Here is a 13,872-nt window from a genome sequence, read left to right on the forward strand (position 1 = left end):
GCTGAGCACCAAAGAATTGATGTTTTTGAACTGTGGTGTTGGAGAAGACTCTTGAGAGTCCCTTGGACTGCAAGGGGATCCAACCAGTCCATTCTAAAGGAGATCAGTCCTGGGTGTTCTTTGGAAGGACTGATGCTAAAGCTGAAACTCCAGTACTTTGGCCACCTCATGCGAAGAGTTGACTCATTGGGAAAGACGCTGATGCTAGGAGGGATTGGGGGCAGGAGGAGAAGGGGACGACAGAGGATGAGATGGCTGGATGGCATCACCAACTTGGTGGACATGAGTTTGGGTAAACTCTGGGAGTTGGTGATGGGCAGGGAGGCCTAGCATGCTGCAATTCATGGGGTTGCAAAGAGTCGGACACAACTGAGCAACTGAACTGAACTGAACTGCATGACCTCAGGGAGTGTAGCCCGCCCCCAGGCTCCTCTGTCCATGGGATTTCCCAGGCAAGAATACTGGAGTGGGTTGCCATTTCTCTCTTCAGTGGATCTTCCCAACCCAGGGATTGAACCCGGGTATCCTGCATTGTGGCGGTCTCTTGCATTCCAGGTAGATTCTTACCATCTGAGCCACATCTGGACTGAAATGATAAACAATTAGATCCTCTGTTGGATTTGCTGCTGCTGAGGTCCTGGTGGAGTTGCCCTCTCCATAGATGTGCAAGGTTTTTAGTAGCAGGAATTCAAGGGAGTTTCTTTCAATAGAGGCACTCCTAACTCTTGAGCATATTTCAGGATGTCCCTTGAAGGACTTTATTTATATCAATAAGTGTGTTAGTTGCTCAGTCATGTTTGACTCTTTTGACCCAGCGGACTGTAGCCCATCATGCTCCTCTGTCTGTGGAATTCTCCAGGCAAGATACTGGAGTGGTTACCATTTCCTTCTCCAGGAGATCTTCCCAACCCAGAGATTGAACATGGATCTCCTACATTGCAGGCAGATTCTTTACCATCTGAGCCACCAGGGAAGCTATATCAGCAAGAGCTAGCTATTATCAATTTTACCTGGAATAAGAGATCCGGGTTTAATACATTTAAACAAATACTCTTGAGAAAATGACCTATTATTTTGTTTTTCCTTATTTCCTTCACTGATATCTGGGGTTTATTTGCCTTTAATTTCGTAAGCAATTCACTGTTTTATAAACATTGGCTTAGAAAAGGTCTTTGGAAAATGGCACACAAATTTTAGGTTCAGTAAAATCGCTCAGTTGTGTCCTACTATTTGTGATCCCATGGACTGCAGCACGCCAGGCCTCCCTGTCCGTCACCAACTCCCAGAGTTTACTCAGACTCATGTCCATTGAGTCCGTGATGCCATCCAATCATCTCATCCTCTGGTGTCCCCTCTCCAGCCTTCAATCTTTCCCAGCTTCAGGGTCTTTTCAAATGGGTCAGTTCTTCGCATCAGGTGGCCAAAGTATTGGAGTTTCAATTTTAGGTTACTATGTTCATATCATGTCTGAAGGACATTATAAAAACAGAAGTATATATATATTTTTTATTCAAAAATAGGAATTTTTGATGAAAATCTGTGTTGTCTGGGTGGAACTGCTTGGGAAGTGATAAGTAAGCCTAGTGAGGGTAGCGTTGTGGAATTAAAAATACTTATTAATTAGTGTGTTTGATAATGAGCTTTCTAATTCAGGAATGGTTTGAAAAGGTGTCCTTACGCTAATATTTAACACATCGTCCAGGTTGAGGGAAGGCAACTTAATGTTTGCCTTTTCTAGCAAGACAACCTGACATTTACTCTATGTAACTGTTTTTATTTATAGAGAAAACCAGTGAACCTTGAAGAACAGGGCAGTCATAGAGCCATCCTACGAAGTGTGTGCATGCTAAGCCGTGTCTGAATCTTTCCAACCCCATGAATTATAGCTCACCAGGCTCCTCTATCCATGGGAATCTCCAGGCAAGAATACTGGAGTGCATTGCCATTTCCTTCTGCAGGGAATCTTCCCCACCCAGGGATGGAACCCGCGTCTCCTGCACTGGCAGGTGGGCTCTTTCCTGCTAGCACTCTCTGGGAAGCCCACACTACTCGATGCTTAGGTCTAAATGTCCAGCTTAGATTTAAGGCTGATGGAATTATTTTCCACTTGGAACAATGTTTCTAGACATGGGTGGGTCTAGGCACAGGGAGACACAGACCTGCCGCACCCACGTTGTATTCATTCCACAGCTACTAACTGGATACCTGCTCAGTCCCAAGAATGAATGGTGGATGGCTAAGACAGAAATTCCTCATTAGGGAGTTTATATTCCAGTGAAAATGACAGGAAGGGAAGGGAGTGAAAGTGAGATGAAGAGACATAAGCATGCTTCAGGGGCAGAGAGTCACAGGGTCAGGTGGGTGGTTGGTCAGGAAAGAATTCTCCAAGCAGGTGGCCTTTAAGTAGAGAGAAACTTAAACACTCAAGGACATACTTACTTAACAGCAAATCCCCACCTTTTATTTAGACAAATGGGAGCTTCAGGATCCAATTTCTGCTTCTTTTCTGGACTTCGTCAATGACTTGCAAGTTTTCAGATTTTCTTTCACCTCTTCATAGAGCACTTTATAGAACCTCTGTTTAGTACTCATAATTCTCTATTGTCATTTACTGGGGTGCCAGGCGTTATTTTTTAAATTATCATCATCATGCTCATTGTAATCTGTAATCAAGATGTGTTATGCAGGCAGAGAAAACCACCTGGTAGCAGATTTTCTAGTCCCTTGAGAGTCTTTTCCAGGCAAATGGAAGTGTGTGTGTGTATATGTGGGTGTGTGTGTGTGTGCACACACGCATGTGCAAGTGTGTTGGGATGGTATTTGAGAGCTTAGTCTCCATCCTTTTCTAAGCCTGAGAGAGGGTGAAAACAATCTTTAGAAGGAATTGAGTATAGGTAGGAAAGAGCCTAAGATCACATGTTAGAGTATTAAGAGCAGCTACAACAAGCTAAATGTGAATGAAAAACGTCACTTATCCTATCAGTAAACAAAAGATGTTGCAGCCATCAGTCACCACAGCCTGACCTAAAGGTGAACCCTGGGGAGACTCAGTGCAGTTCAGTCCAGTTCAGTCGCTCAGTCATGTCCAACTCTTTGTGACCGCATGAACCGCAGCATGCCAGGCCTCCCTGTCCCTCACCAACTCCTTTGGTGATCCATCACCCAAACCCATGTCCAATGAGTTGGTGATGCCAATCAACCATCTCATCCTCTGTCATCCGCTTCTCCTCCTGCCTTCAATCTTTCCCATCAGGGTCTTTTCAAATGAATCAGCTCTTCACATCAGGTGGCCAAAGTATTGGAGTTTCAGCTTCAACATCAGTCCTTTCAATGAACACCCAGTTTCGATCTCCTTTCTGGTGGACTGATTGGATCTCCTTGCAGTCCAAGGGACTCTGAAGAGTCTTCTCCAACATCACAGTTCAAAAGCATCAATTCTTTGGTGCTCCGCTTTCTTTATAGTCCAACTCTCACATCCATACATGACCACTGGAAAAACCAAAGCCTTGACTAGACGGACCTTGGGTAATCAGGCATGAGTGTGTGTATGTGTGTTTCCTGTCTCTGCTTTTTCAAAGGAACTTCAGTAAGTCCTCTACATATGAACCTTCAAGTTGCAACTTTCAAAGATGCAAGCGTGCATTCCATCGTGTCAGGCATGAGTGAAACGACAGCTGTGTTCCCTCTCCTGGTGCTCCTGGTCCTTCAGCTCTAGCATCTACGGCCTCCAGACTGTAACTCTTCTTCCCTGTTGACTGAATGACCGCCCAGGTATGCCAGCTGTGGTACTCTACTACTGTACTTTTCAAGGTACTATGCTACAAGATTAAAAATGTTTTCTTTATTTTTCATGTTTTTAATGTATTATTTGTGCAAAAAGTATTATATACCTATTACACCACAGTATTATATAACCGATAATGTCAATTGGTACTTAGGGCTTCCCCGGTGGCTCAGATTGTAAAGAATCTGCCGGCAATGTGGGAGACCTGGGTTCGATCCCTGGGTTGGGGAGATCCCCTGGAGGAGAGCATGGGAACCCACTCCAATATTCTTGCCTGGGAAATCCCATGGTCAGAGGAGCCTGGTGGGCTGTAGTCCATGGGGTCATAAGAGTTGGATATGACTGAGCTACTAAGCACAGGCAGCACAGGCCAACTGTGTTGGACTTAAGGACAAATTGGACTTACAGAGACAGTCTTGGAACAGACCTCATTTGTATTCAGTGGATTCATGGTACTATGCAAACAGGAAGCATCGGGAAGCTGGAATGCTTCTCTTACTGTTGGAAACTGGACTTCAAGGCAACGCCTAGGTAAATGTTAAATAAATGGGACTATCAGCTGGCCAAGCTGAGGTATATAACAGAACATCACACTAGGTGTAGAACTTCAAAATGCACAAAGAAAACTATGACAAATGTTCAGAAAGAGATAGCCAAACCCACAACCATAGTTGGATATTTCTATACCTCTCTCTCAGTAATAGAGAATAGGACAAGATAAAGAACTAACACGGGTAAGGAATATCTAAACAGAACTAACTGTCTCAATTAAGTGTGACGAATTGGGAGATTCGGATTGATGCACATACGTTACCATGTGTTAAGCAGATAGTTAATGGGAAGCTGCTCTGTAGCACGGGAGCTCGGCTCAGTGCTCTGTGGTGACCTAGAGCGGTGGGATAAGGGGGTGGGAGGGAGGCCAAGAGGGAAGGGATATATGTATTCATATAACTGATTCACGTGGTTGTACAGCAAGAATTAACACAATCTTGTAAAGCAATTTTACCCAATTAAAAAATTAAAAGATGAAAAAAATAATTTTAATAAGCATAAGGAATATCTGTACAGCTCTATCTTAAGTCACATTTAAAGGCAAAACCAATACAATATTGCAAAGTTAAAAAATAAAATAAAATTAAAAAAAAAAAGAAGGATGAGAAAAACAGACACAATCCCCATTGTTTAGTGGGAAAGACAAACATTAATCAAATAACCAAAAATAAATGTGAAACTGTAATGGAGACACTCATATAAAAAGGAGTCTTATATTGTATTTAAAAAAATAATACAGGTAAACATACTGTAACATAGGGCAAACATGTCTATGCTGCATAACATGTTTCCACAAATTATGGGCTTAAAACAGCAGACTTTTATCATCTTGCGGTTTCTGTGGTACAGGCTTCTGGGCATGGTTTAGCTGGGCCTTTAGCTTCAGGGTCCCAGCAGACTGATAAGAGACAACAAGACACATTCCGCTGAATATCAGTTGTCTTCAAAAGCGGATGATTCTCACTCTCACTTTATGGATTTCTTTCTGCTGAATGATTTTGGTTCACTAAAGTCATTCTAACACTACAGGTCATTTGAAGATTTGATTTTTATGCCCTTTCTCAGAACTTCATATTCTGTAATAACTGTCATTTACTTAAGAGCTAGAAAATCAAGATAACATACCTTTCTCCCTCAAAAGAACAAAACGGTCAAATCATCACACACACACACAAAAGAAAGGACATCAGCCCGTACGTGGTTGTGTACCAGTGGAGAGGGGCAGTAAGAGGTGCAGTATCTACAGAGAAGTTCAAACCCTAAAGCAGGGATCCCCAGCCTCTAGGATCTAACTTGATGATCTGAGGCGGAGCTGATGTAACAATAGAAATAAAGGGCTCAGTAAATGTGATGCACTTGAATCATCCCCAGATCGTCCCCCATCCAGGTCTGTGGAAAACTGGCTTCCACAAAACCAGTCCCTGATGCCAGAAAGGTTGGGGGCCGCTGCTGTAAAGTTCTGCCTTGAACTGTCACCGTGCCTCCGTAATTCTAAGCAGTGTCAGGAATTACATATCCCTCCGCACCGTGATGGAACCCTCCCTTCACCCACCCGCCTGCCTCGGTCCGCCTCCGCCTGTACGGAGGTTTGGTTGTAGAGAGAGTCAGTACCAGGCGAATCTCACGGTCCATAGTCATTGTAGACTCCAACGCTTGGGCAAATGGCTGGTGCAGGGTGACGCGTCATCCCTTCCTGGAGACCATTACAGATGCAGTGGGCAAGTGTCTCTGTCTCAGGCCCCACGGTGTTATAACATGTAAACCAAGAGCTGTTACGGACTGTCTCACATTGAGACAAGAAGCTGGCTGGCATTGAAGCTACTGCACAGGTAAGTGGAGCTGAGACATGGAGGGGCAGATTCTAATGGCATCTGTGAAGCCAGAGATGTGACTGTTCTGATACTAACTTTTATAAGTTAATCGGAACTTTCGAATTCTTTCATTTGCCACGGAAAGCACCCTAACTAATAAACCATCAAATATATGTATTCTGAATTTCTCACTATACTGTTAAATGCCTGACTCCTTCATGCTTCTCGCCTTTGATTTCAGTTCAATTTTATCTGCCCTATGAGGTCTCCTCAATGTCTTCTAATAGCCTTAATTGGTCATTTTCTGAGCTTCCACTGAACTGTGTCCGTGAACTTTATTCCCAGTATCACAGTCTGCTTTCTACTGTCATCTCCTACTTAATCTTCTCTAGAAGAAAATAGAAACTATGGTTTAAAATATCTATAAGATATATTTACATATAAGCAGATAGGCACTAGGTACACAACTGCTTGGTTGTAAATGCAGCCAATATTTACTTTTTGCATCCAAGCAGCATCTATGCTTCCTTGAAATTCTCTCTTCTCTCGGCCTCCACGATGCCTCTTATTCTTTTCAAATTCAAATATGATCCATCTGTCTCTTTCTCAAATGCCTACATTGCTACCCAATGAGCCCTCAAGTATAGAATGAAAACCTCCTCCCTGGCACAGGTCAGACTGTGTAATCATGGTTGTTAATGGGTTGTTAACACGTGAATCTCAGTTGCCTCACCACAACTAGAATGCAAGCCAGTGCATATTTACATAATTAATTTATATAAAATAGTTCAAATTAATACAAGCAACTATTTGAGACCCTTCCACTTTGGGACATATCTTTGATCAGAACAAGACTTAATCATAGAGGTCTGAATAAGGGGACCAGTGAAGAGAGAAATGGTATTCAATGAAATGGTAATACAATTGCTACATCATCTCAGAAGGAAAAACAGAGAAAGAAAAAAAATAGATTTTTATGTTCCTTAGAGTCAAAGGAAAATAGGAAATAATTATTCTCCCTGGGTAGCAACTTCAGAAAAAGTAAAAGGATGAAAAGCATACAGAAAGAGGACAAGCAGACACCACGGTTTTTTCAGGTGTCAACAGGAACTTCACGGGCTGACGTGAAGGACAGATGAGCACAAGGAAGCCACGTTTCTCCTACATAATGTGACACCAGGGCTCACATGTGGCAAAAGGATCTGAGCAATGACCCGCAATCATCCTTTCATTCTCTAAGTCCATCTGAAACGAGAGCAGCCCCCTCCCTTCTTCGAGGGCATCGTTGCATTAGCACTGAGCTAGGAAGGTGCTCAAATTAATTGTGAGTGAAAAATCCATGCTTGAGACTCATAAAATGCAGGAAATGACTTGCTTTATACTGGGGGAAAGGCAGAGTCATAAACTGGCAAGAAGAGGGAGAGATAAGTCATCAAAGGGCAGTAGCAATGCCAAAGTGCGTAATTGGAGAGAATCTGTCCCCGGGGAGGCGTGTTCCAGGGAGACGATGAGCTGGTGCCATGCGGCTTGTGGTTTAAATGAAAAGACTTATGAGACAGTCACATCATTTTGACCGTCCTGGAGTGCCGTGCGGTGCTTTGGCCCGGGACCTCCCATATCGGGAAGAGCAGGTGGGCCTCCTCACTCTACCGCCTGACGTTTGTAGAAACACAGCCCCGGAGGGACCACTCGGAGTCGGTCAGGATCCTGACTGCACTCTGTCTGCGGGTGAGTGTTCGCCTGCACGAGCTTGTGTCCATAAGCATATGACATATTTATATACATTGCAGAGATATATAAATGGGGGAGAATCTTATATCTTGGACTACTTCTGGTCATGTTTGTGTAGCCGGGAAATGGTTTGGAACAGCCTCTTTTCAGCAAGAGTTTAAGGTAACTCATTTCATAGCCTTTATAAGTGAACAAACTATTTTTCAAATACTCCTAAGTGGCAAGCATTGTGCTGAACCCAAGACATACAAAAAAAAAAAAAATGAATTAAAAAAAAAAAAACAAGTAAGGTCTCTGCCCTTATGTGGTTTCCTGTCTAGTGGGGAAACAGATTATTAACAAACAATCACAAAAACAGATGAATAGTTTCCACATATATAGGTGCTAAAATAAAAAAGATGCCATGATCTGCAGAGTAGAAGCTTTCGACCTAATCAGGGAGCTCAACAAAGACCTCCCGAAGGAAATTACTCCTGAGATAAAATCTGTAGGATGAGAAGAAACTGTTTTGGGTTGTTGTTTTTTTTTTTCCACTTTTTTCCATGAAGCTGGATAGAGGAGGGAGAAAGGGATCTGTCAGAGGTATTTGGCACCTAGGAAGATTCTGGATAATACAGACCGAAGAGTGGGAAGCAGCAAGTGAGCTGTGTCTCTGAGAGTGGGCAAGGGGGGTGTTCAGATCCAGGGGCCAATAGGAGATGGTCTTTAGACAGGAACAGGAATGCATCTTCTATTAAAACATAAGGGAAGGGGAGAAATAGGGGAAGATAAAAGCAAATTTGTAATTTGATGGCAACAAACTAAAGAATTTATAATATTAGTAGATTACATTGCATGTTCCCTGGGTGATGTAAGGCAAGTGGAGAAAAAGTCTGAGGAGAGTATACAAGCTTAGAAATACATTCTATGGAGAATCAGGATTTTTTAAGTTTACTTGGAAAAAAATCTGCACAAGCTGCAGTCCAGTGCTCAGTTAACAGTGGAGATCACGTGAGGAGGAGATCAGAGACGAACGCAAGCAGGATGGGACAGAGCCCTGGAGACGGTTGAACACAGTGCAGGGTTTCAGGTCCCATTTGGCAAAGGAGGCAAAGCTGAATGTAAGATGAACAGATCTGAAGAACCAATGAAGGACCAGGAACTGGAGGTGGAGGTCCTGACAATTTCCATGAGCAACTTTACAGGGAAAGACTATATGAGACACCTGATGATACAGTTCAATTCAGTTCAGTTCAGTCGCTCAGTCGTGTCCGACTCTGTGACCCCATGAACCGCAGCACACCAGGCCTCCCTGTCCATCACCAACTCCTGGAGTCTACCCAAACCCATGTCCATTGAGTCGGTGATGCCATCCAACCATCTCATCCTCTGTCATCCCCTTCTCCTGCCTTCAATCTTTCCCAGCATCAGGGTCTTCTCAATGAGTCAGCTCTTTGCATCAGGTGGCCAAAGTATTGGAGTTTCAGCTGCAGCATCAGTCCTTCCAATGAACACCCAAGACTGATCTCCTTAGGGATTGACTGGATGGATCTCCTTGCAGTCCAAGGGACTCTCAGGAGTCTTTTCCAATACCACAGTTCAAAAGCGTCAATTCTTCGGCACTCAGCTTTCTTTACAGGTGCTGAGAGAGGGCATCAGAGGGCAGACAGACTGAAACCACAATCACAGACAACTAGCCAATCTGATCACACAGATCACAGCCTGACAATACAAGTGGAAGTCAAATGAAAACCACATGTGTGAGGGAGCCGAGAAACCCAGCAGGTAGAATTGACTCTGTTGGGTGATTGGTGTGAACGTGGAGCCACTCAGATGGTGGGGGCTTAGATGGAAATAAAGGTTAGTTTGTTTCCATTTAGGTTTCTTGTGTGTGTGCATGCTAAGTTGCTTCAGTTGCGCCCAACTCTTTGTGACCCTATGGACTTGAGCCTGCCAGGCTCCTCTGTCCATGGGATTCTCCAGGCAAGAATCCTGGAGTGGGTTGCCATGCCCTCCTCCAGGGATCTACCCAACCCAGGGATCGAACCCGCATCTCTTACGTCTCCTGTGTTGGCAGGCAGGTTCTTGACCAGTAGTGCCACTTGGGTAGCCAGTAACGTTTTTACAGGATATTGATTACGGTTCTGATAGCTTACAGTGAACAGTGCTGGATTCATGATCTCTGAAGAAGATTTCGCAAAGAGTCGGACACGACTGAGTGACTGAACTGAACTGAACTGAAGAAGATTTAGCTTCTGGACTAGGGACCAGGCTTGACCACTCAATAACTTTTGTGTAGCAGAGTTTTATTAAAGTGAAAAAAGACAGAAAGATTTTGACATAGATATCAGAAAGGGGATGGAGAGTGTCCCCCTCACTAGTCTTAGCAAGGGAATTCTATACTTTTTTAATTGTTTATTACAATAAATCAAAAGAATGTCTCAAGCTTGTACTGGACCCCCTCCCATAACTTAACATTTTAAGATGACAGGATTAAGACTTCCCTGGTGGCTCAGACGGTAAAGTGTCTGCTTACAATGCGGGAGACCTGGGTTCGATCCCTGAGTCGGGAAGATCCTCTGGAGAAAGAAATGGCAACCCACTCCAGTACTCTTGCCTGGAAAATCCCATGGACAGAGGAGCGTGGTGGGCTACAGTCCACAGGGTTGCAAAGAGTCAGACACGACTGAGCGACTTCACTTGCACTTTCAGAAATTGACTCTGTCAGTTCCCTGTGCCACACATCAGGTTCTTGTCGTTTATCTCCTTTACATGTAGGAGTGTGTATCTGTCAATCCCAAATCCCTAATGTATCCGTTCACCCCCACTATCCCCTTTGGTAACTATAAGTTTGTTTTCTATGTCTATGAGTCTGTTGCTGTCTTATAAATGCATTCATTTATATCATATCATAGAATCCACATGTAAATTATATCATATATATTTATTTGTCTTTCTCTTTCTGACTTACTTCAGCAAGTATTATATTCTCCAGGACCATTCATGTTGCTGCAAACGGCATTATTTAATTCTTTTTATGACTGAGTAGTATTCCACGGTGTGTGCACATACACCACGTCTTTATCATCCATTCATCTGTCAATGAACAAATATTTAGGTTGCCTCTGTGTCTTGGCTATTGTGAGTACTGCTGCTATGAACATTGGGGTGCATGTGTCTTTTCAAATTACAGTTTTCCCTGGATGTATTCCCAGAAATGGGATTGCTGGATTATATAGCAACTCTGTTTTCTGTTTTTTAAGGAACCTCCATGGGCTGCACCAATTAACATTCCCACCAACAGTGTGGGAGGATTCCCTTTTCTCCACACCCTCTCCAGCATTTATTATTTTCAGACTCCTTAATGATGGACTTCTGATGGTGTCAGGTTGTACCTCACTGTAATTTTATATATATATATATATATATATATATATATATATATTTATTTATTTATTTATTTTAATTGGAGGCTAATTACTTTACAATATTGTAGTGGTTTTGCCATACATTGGCATGAATCAGCCATGGGTGTACATATGTTCCCCTTCCTGAACCCCCTCCCACCTCCCTCCCCATCCCATCCCTCTGGTTCATCCCAGTGCACCAGCCCTGAGCACCCTGTCTCATGCATCAGACCTGGACTGGCGATCCATTTCATACATGATAATATACATGTTTCAGTGCAATTCTCCCAAATCATCCCACCCTCGCCCTCTCCCACAGAGTCCAAAAGACTGTTCTATACATCTGTGTCTCTTTTGCTGTCTCACATACAGGATTATTGTTACCATCTTTTTAAATTCCATATATATGCAATGTTGGAGAAGACTCTTGAGAGTCTCTTGGACTGCAAGGAGATCCAACTAGTGCATTCTAAAGGAGATCAGCCCTGGGTGTTCTTTGGAAGGAATGATGCTAAAGCTGAAACTCCAGTACTTTGGCCACCAATGCGAAGAGTTGACTCATTGGAAAAGACTCTGATGCTGGGAGAGACTGGAGGCAGGAAGAGAAGGGGATGACAGAAGATGAGATGGCTGGATGGCATCACCAACTCGATGGACATGAGTTTGAGTGAACTCCGGGAGATGGTGATGGACAGGGAGGCCTGGTGTGCTGCGATGCATGGGGTTGCAAAGAGTTGGACACGACTAAGTGACTGGACTGAACTGATACTATATTGGTGTTTTTCTTTCTGACTTAACTCACTCTGTTTAATAGGCTCCAGTTTCATCCACTGCATTAGAACTGATTCAAATGTATTCTTTTTTAATGGCTGAGTAATATTCCATTGTGTATATGTACCACAGCTTTCTTATCCATTCGTCTGCAGAGGGACATCTAGGTTGCTTCCATGTCCTGTCTATTATAAACAGTGCTGCGATGAACATTGGGGTACACGTGTCTCTTTCAGTTCTGGTTTCCTCGGTGTATATGCCCAGCAGTGGGATTGCTGGGTCATATGGCAGTTCTATTTCCAGTTTTTTAAGAAATCTCCACACTGTTCTCCATAGTGGCTGTACTAGTTTGCATTCCTACCAACAGTGTAAGAGGGTTCCCTTTTCTCCACACCCTCTCCAGCATTTATTGCTTGTAGACTTTTGGATCGCAGCCATTCTGACTGGTGTGAAATGGTACCGCATTGTGGTTTTGATTTGCACTTCTCTGATAATGAGTGATGTTGAGCATCTTTTCATGTGTTTTTTAGCCATCTGTATGTCTTCTTTGGAGAAATATCTGTTTAGTTCTTTGGCCCATTTTTTGATTGGGTCGTTTATTTTTCTGGAATTGAGCTGCAGATGTTGCTTGTATATTTTTGAGATTTATTCTTTGTCAGTTGCTTCATTTGCTATTATTTTCTCCCATTCTGAAGACTGTATTTTTACCTTGCTAATAGTTTCCTTTGTTGTACAGAAGCTTTTAATTTTAACTAGGTCCCATTTGTTTATTTTTGCTTCTATTTCCAACATTCTGGGAGGTGGGTCATAGAGGATCCTGCTGTGATTTATGTCGGAGAGTGTTTTGCCTATATTCTCCTCTAGGAGTTTTATATTTTTTGGTCTTACGTTTAGATCTTTAATCCATTTTGAGTTTATTTTTGTGTATGGTGTTAGAAAGTGTTCTAGTTTTATTCTTTTACAAGTGGTTGACCAGTTTTCCCAGCACCACTTGTTAAAGAGATTGTCTTTAATCCATTGTATATTCTTGCCTCCTTTGTCAAAGATAAGGTGTCCATAGGTGCGTGGATTTATCTCTGGGCTTCCTATTTTGTTCCATTGATCTATATTTCTGTCTTTGTGCCAGTACCATACTGTCTTGATGACTGTGGCTTTGTAGTAGAGCCTGAAGTCAGGCAGGTTGATTCCTCTAGTTCCATTCTTCTTTCTCAAGATTGCTTTGGCTATTCGAGGTTTTTTTGTATTTCCATACAAATTGTGAAACTATTTGTTCTAGCTCTGTGAAGAATACTGTTGGTAGCTTGATAGGGATTGCATTGAATCTATAGATTGCTTTGGGTAGTATACTCATTTTCACTATATTGATTCTTCCGATCTATGAACACAGTATATTTCTTCATCTATTAGTGTCCTCTTTGATTTCTTTCACCAGTGTTTTATAGTTTTCTATATATAGATCTTTAGTTTCTTTAGGTAGATATATTCCTAAGTATTTTATTCTTTTCATTGCAATGATGAATGGAATTGTTTCCTTAATTTCTCTTTCTGTTTTCTCATTGTATAGGAATGCAAGGGATTTCTGTGTGTTGATTTTATATCCTGCAATTGTACTATATTCATTGATTAGCTCTATTAATTTTCTGGTGGAGTCTTTAGGGTTTTCAATGTAGAGGATCATGTCATCTGCAGTGAGAGTTTTACTTCTTCTTTTCCAATTTGGATTCCTTTTATTTCTTTTTCTGCTCTGATTGCTGTGGCCAAAACTATGTTGAATAGTAGTGGTGAAAGTGGGCACACTTGTCTTGTTCCTGACTTTAGGGGAAATGCTTTCAATTTT

At 42.5% G+C, this 13,872-nt stretch overlaps 1 long non-coding RNA gene across 1 annotated transcript; it reads right to left on the minus strand.

Annotated features, from left to right (window-relative positions):
• Nucleotides 1–5,033: 5,033 nt before the first annotated feature.
• On the minus strand, nucleotides 5,034–6,137 carry LOC132346183 (uncharacterized). The gene is made up of 2 exons (XR_009495945.1): nucleotides 5,462–6,137; nucleotides 5,034–5,234 (listed from the first exon to the last, which is right to left on the minus strand). It is a non-coding gene; the product is annotated as an uncharacterized lncRNA (long non-coding RNA).
• Between the last annotated feature and the right edge of the window lie 7,735 nt (nucleotides 6,138–13,872).

This window comes from Bos taurus, chromosome 9 (assembly GCF_002263795.3).
Source record: "Bos taurus isolate L1 Dominette 01449 registration number 42190680 breed Hereford chromosome 9, ARS-UCD2.0, whole genome shotgun sequence".
Classification (NCBI taxonomy): Eukaryota; Metazoa; Chordata; class Mammalia; order Artiodactyla; family Bovidae; genus Bos; species Bos taurus.